This window comes from Orycteropus afer, unplaced genomic scaffold (genome assembly GCF_000298275.1).
Source record: "Orycteropus afer afer isolate SDZICR_OR568_19922 unplaced genomic scaffold, OryAfe1.0 scaffold00515, whole genome shotgun sequence".
Taxonomy (NCBI): Eukaryota; Metazoa; Chordata; class Mammalia; order Tubulidentata; family Orycteropodidae; genus Orycteropus; species Orycteropus afer.
Genome location: NW_006922102.1, coordinates 1341811 through 1347831, shown reverse-complemented (window position 1 = coordinate 1347831; position 6021 = coordinate 1341811).

Sequence of the window (6021 nt, the reverse complement as noted above, 5' to 3'; positions counted from 1 at the left end):
CATACAGTGCGGTAGGTACTGTCCATCCCTTCTCCAGTCCTTCCAATGATGCTACCAGGTAGCACTCATCACTTTTCCAGACCAGAAAACTAAGACCTATGAGATTATAGTTTACCCCAAGCTCTGAACACAGAAGACCAACTGTCTGCTATGACAAATTCACAAACCCATTGGTCTTCAAATCCCACACCTACGAAAATAGTTTTTTAACAGTGGCACCCAGCTCCCAGGGTTACTGTGAGGGGTAAAGGAGATAATGAACATGTAATGTAGTAGTGGCAGACCTTGCTTAACTTCCAGATGAAGAATGAGAATCACCATCAGCATCAGCCCAGAGCCAATTCCTATGAGGCGGAGGTCACACATTCCTCCATTCTCCAACTTGTTACCGGTTCCAACACCCGCCGTCCCTCCCATGTCACTCTCTGCTTCTCTGCTGGGTTCAATAATTAGGGGCAATGGCCAGACAGAACTGACAAATCATTATGGGGTTTATTAGAGAAGTAATAAGTTACAAATCAGAATCAGGATCAACTTGGAAGTAACAGGATACAACTCAGGAGACAGAGACAAGACACAGTTCTTCAGTCAGGACAGCTTCCAGCCAAGCCAACTCTAAGTTCTTCCTTGGTTGTGCCTGCAGGCAGGCCCTTCACTCTGGCCTCTTGCCACTGGCCTCTGCCCTGCTTGGGCAAGCATTACAGCTCTTTACCTCTGCTGACATGTGCCCAGAGGCACCCCACTCTGCCAGCCAGCCTCCTGCCTGGAGGCATTCACCTCTCTTGCTCCATGAGTCAGCAAGCCCACCACAGCCTGAGTCTCCCACTGGTCTCTTGGATCCTGCCGTCTCACACCATTGCTGCTCACGCTGTGCTGTCTTGCACGGTCTCAAACCATCTTCAGGGTTATAGCTTGCTGTCTCCTAGATCTAGGAGTTTCTCAGTGTAGGGGCCCCAGGTGCAAAGGACATGATCCACTCCAGGTTTTTATCCTTGATGGTAGTGAGGTCCTCCTCAACCTTTGTGGGATTGGCTCTTTTAAGTCTAGCGGGATGGCAAAACTGACCAATCCCCTTGATAGGCCACAGCCACCTAGTTTGCATAGCAATTGACCAGTGCCTGCAAGGATTTTACACGCCTTATTTGCCAGTAGACTAACCAATCCCTTTGTAAGATTGTGGCCTAGAAAATCATCTTGGCAGAACTGTAAACCCAGGGCCAGAAAGGCCATATAGAAAGAGAAGCCCATTGCCCTGAAAAACACAAAGCACTTTGCACTCAGTGAATTACGTACTTGCTCTTGCTAGGAAGCTGCTGAGGAAGAAAGAGGAGTTCTCTTTGTCTCCAACTCCAGCCACATTAGTAAGTGCCTGGCCTAGCCCTGGTGATCTCAAACACAGGGGCCAGGAGCTGCAAGACATACTAGGAAACCAGGTCATCTCCATCCTTCTGGCTCCCCCACAAGTATCCCCCAGTGCACCCTCTGGCATCCCCCAAAGCAGAGATTCAAGCCAGTCTTCATGCCCACAAGGATAGGTTGTTGCTGTAGTGTGCTGTCGAGTTATTCTAACTCCTAGTGATCCCATGTGACCCTACCACATAGGGTTTTCTAGGCTGCAGTCTTTATGGGAGCAGATCTCCAAGTCTTTTTCCCATGGAGCCACTGGGTGGGTTTGAACTGCCAACCTTTTGGTTAGCAGCTGAGCACTTAACCATTGAGCAACCAGGGCTCTTCCAAGGACAGGACAGCTACATAGTTAGCAGGGCCCAGTGCAAAATGAAAATGTTCAAAACTAATTAAGAATTTCAAGACAGTATGAAACCAAATGACCAATAATTACTTGAAAGCAAAGATGAGAAAGTAAGGGGGCAGGGAAACTAGATGAAGGGAAACAGAACAACCAGAACAGAAATGATGAGAATGTTCACGCATCGTGAAAAATGGAACCAGTGTCACTGAACAACCTGTGTAGAAATTGGTGAACGGGAACCTAACCGGTTGTGTAAACCTTCACTGAAAACACAATAAAGTATTATTTTAAAAAAAGAAGTTCAATACAGTGACCCACCCAAATCAAACCCACTGCCACAGAGTTGATTCCAACCCATAGCAACCCTATGGGACAGAGTAGAACTGCCCTCATAGGTTTCCAAGGCTGTAAATCTTTATGGAAGCAGACTGCTTCATCTTTCTTCCTCAGAGCCCTAACCCTTCTGGTTAGCAGCCAAATGCTTTAGCCACCATGCCACCAGAGCTGACAGCAGAGCATTGAACCAAGGGCAGGGTCCTCGTGAGCACAGGTCCCTGTGTGACTGCATGGGCTGCACACCCAGGAAGCTGCCCCTTCATCTGGATTCTACTGACCCACCTAGTTAGCCCCCAGGGCCCTTTGCTCCTGCTTGATGTATTTGGGTTACACTTGCTTTCCCCAGGGACCCCCCAGACTGGTGGTCTGTGCCGAGCACCCCCATGTTGGGGTGACAGTCAGTGTCCCCCAACAGTTGAAGATAGAGGTCTGTGGTATGCAGTCGAGCTGTGGGAGCTGGCACTAGAGGCAGAGCCATTGATGAGACACGAGGACTCAGCAGGCCCGGCACACACACCCTGTGGAAAAATGTAAGTCAACACCAATGCAGTCCTGTCTCCCCTGGGCTTCAAGCTGCGGCCTGCCCTCTGCTGTGTTTGGTTTGGTCTAATTAACCTGATGCAACAACACTTAGAAGGCACAGTGGGCCGACCCAACTGTGCTCCAGATCAGGCCACCTTAAAGTACCTGTGAAACCTGTCAGAAGAAGCAGCAGCCACCATCACTTCTGCAGCTATCACCAGCAAGCAGAGTGGCTGCTAAGCACACAACAGAGAGGCAACAATAAATCAATAGATTTGTTGAATGTCACAAAGCCTTTCATCCCCATCTTGGGGATGGAAAGAGTGAGGTTTGGAGAGAGCAAACAGCCTGGGTAAGATCACAAAGCTAGAAAAAGAAAGAACTGGTCCTTCAGAGATTATGCTCCTAGAATTGGCTTGCAGAGGCCAATGGGAGTGGATAAAGGAAGTGTGCCAGCAGCAGAGCTATAGGGAGTGGTGGAGACTGTGGCAAACTAAAGCATATATTCTGTCTAAAGGAGTCGCTGCTTCTCAGCTCCAACCAACTATGGCCATTTTAGACTGTGGGACCAGCCTGGACAAATGTTCTGGTTTTCCTAGAGAACCATTCCAGTTCTTCGATGTTGGCAAGTAGTTGACTGTTTTTCCCCAATACTCTGTGCTGGTCACCACTTCGTGGCCTCTGGCTTAAAATGATTAAATATTTGAAAAGTTTTGCTCATTAACCCTTCTCCTCCAGTGTAGCCATTGACCTGCCTGCATAGTGGCCTTAGGACAGTTGATTGTTCTCAAACGCATTGTTGTTGTTGTTGTGTGCTGTCGAATCAGACCTGACTCATAGTGACCCCTCCTTGGGTTTCTGAGGCGGCATCACTGCGGAAGTAGATTGCCCAACCTTCCTTCCTAGGAGTGGCTGGTTAGGACTTGACAACATTCTTCCACCCTAATCTTGTAACCCTTTCAGGACCCATGGGACATATATTACCCACCAACATTTTCAGCCTCTCAGGTTTCTTGGGAAACTGCTATCCCAGTTACAGTATGTGCTGTTGCCCAGCAGAGACCTGTAAAACTGTGAATCTGAAGAAATGGGGCTCACTCCATCAATCCTACCACCAGAGTCCATTTGAGACATACGTGTCCCACATGTCTGTACTGCCTCAAAAAAATTTATTTCCTTGAATTCAGCATGCCTTCCATTACTGATTACACATGGTATCAACAAAAAAATCAACACAGAAAATAATTTGGTCATGAAAAGGTTAACACTTAGAAAACCTGTACCACAGTCATGTCATGGTCATGGTAAACAAGGTTCCTTTTCTAATCTTTAATATTCTTTGGAGAAGGATGATAGGTCCCCTGAGGGTGTGGAGACCCCTACATACCTCTGTCCCTATTTTTGAGGTTTTTTTTTTAATAATTCATTTTTGTTGTTGTTGAGAATATACACAGCAGAACAAAAACCAGTTCAACAATCTCTCCCTGTGCAACTCAGTAGCACTGATGACATTGCTCAAGTTCAACAACCATTCTCACCGCCCCTTTCCAACTTGTTCCTCCACCATCAACATCAACTCACTGCCTCTTCCGTTTCCTAGCTAGTCTTTTGAGCTCTGTTGTCAGTCTAATCCCAGACAGTTCTTCAAAAGATCACAATGCTCAAGGCAGACATCCCTTACTAATTAAGCAAAACTAGTGTTTGGTTTAAAGACTTCAGGAGACATTTTTGCTCTAAGGTTTAAAGATTACCTCAGGGCAATAGTTTCATGGGTTCATCCATCCTCGATCGCTCCAGATATACTGGGTTCCATGAGAATTTGAAATTCTGTTCTTCATTTCCCCCCTTTTGATCTGCAGGATGCTTGTATAGAACTTGGTAGCCAGGTACCAGTCGGTTCTTCTGGTCTCACACCAGAGGGGCAGTTATTCATGGAGGCATCTGTCTCTATCTTTAGGTGAATATCAGGGCTGTACTTCACACAGCCACCCACCAACCTAGGGAAATCTCCACCCTGGGTGCCTTGCCATCTCTCCAAATGAGAATACGTTCTCTTGAGGGGTAGACACCCCTTACTCTGGTCAAGGTCTCACTCCTTCCTACCTTTGTGGAATTGCCCCTCCCCCAGCCCCTGGTTCTGGTCGATTTGTCAATTGTAGCACTTCCTGACTTCCCCATTTAGAGAGCGAGAAAGACAGTAATCTAGGCCTGGCCAATCACAGTACTCCATTTCCCTGACCATACTGATAGGTCCAAGGATAGTCACATGACTAGCTAGGACCAATCCCAATCAGAGCACCACTCTGGGCTTTTTATAGGCAGACTCTGTGACTCCTAAACTCTTTCCTGCCTCTGTGGTTGTCAGGGGCAAGGTTGTATTGTGTTAAGAGCCTGGTTCTTGGAGGACCGTGCCCCTCCTCACCCTTCCACAGCTGCACAGAGGAGGTCTTTAGGTGGAAGAAGCGCAAGAGGCCAGAGAGAGAGAATGGGAGGGGCTGGAAAAGAGACTCTGGTGACAACATGTGAGTCCATGCATCCACCCTTGGGCTTGCCAACTCTTTGGGCTCACAGCTTCCTCTTGGGTTTTAGCTCATTCAAGTTGGAGTTTTGGCCAGAAAACTAGGAGACTCGGACTATCTCCCAAAGGCTACACTGGTGTAATGACAGCCTAATTCTAGCCTGCCCTTCTAAGAGATTTCAAGGTCAAAGAGGTCATCTCTGCAGATAGCAGTTTTGCAAGAAGGATTAAAGAGTGGTATGCAGGTCTCACTTTGGGACTTTAGAAATACAACAGCAGCACCTCATAGATGTCCACCCAAACCCCGGATTGCTCAGGAGAAAGCCAACATACTCTCTGGGGATCTGCATCATTTGACCGGAGCAGGCTTAGAATAGCTTTGAAGTCCTGTGCTGTAACTAAAAATCTCTGATGAAGCTTGTGGTTCTGCTCCATGATATACTGAGATCATCTTCATGTAAAAAGCTTTGGAGGATAGGACATTTTTAAGCTGTGGCTTCATGTACCCCCTGGTGCATCACTGCCTGTCCTAGACAAGACCACCAGCTACACATTCTGCTGGCCTTCAAGTTGAGAAGCAGTGCCACAGGCCACTTCCCTGGACACACCTTCCAATGGAGGTATCCTGGAGAAAATCTATTTTTATTGGTATGTGTGCAAGAGAGGGTCTCATCACCCCATCCTGGGCCTGAGCAGCTTTTCAGAATGTTCTTTTTGATCACAGACAGCCAAGAGAATAATCTCTTGGGGAGGGCTGACCAATACAAGCTTCTCCATTTTCATCACCTCTCCCAGTGATGAGTCCGTGACCTAGGCATGTTAGCGGCCCTTGGGGCTACTCAGTTGGCCTGGCCTTTAACCCAACTCTCCCCCAACATTCTGTGTACCCTGGTTT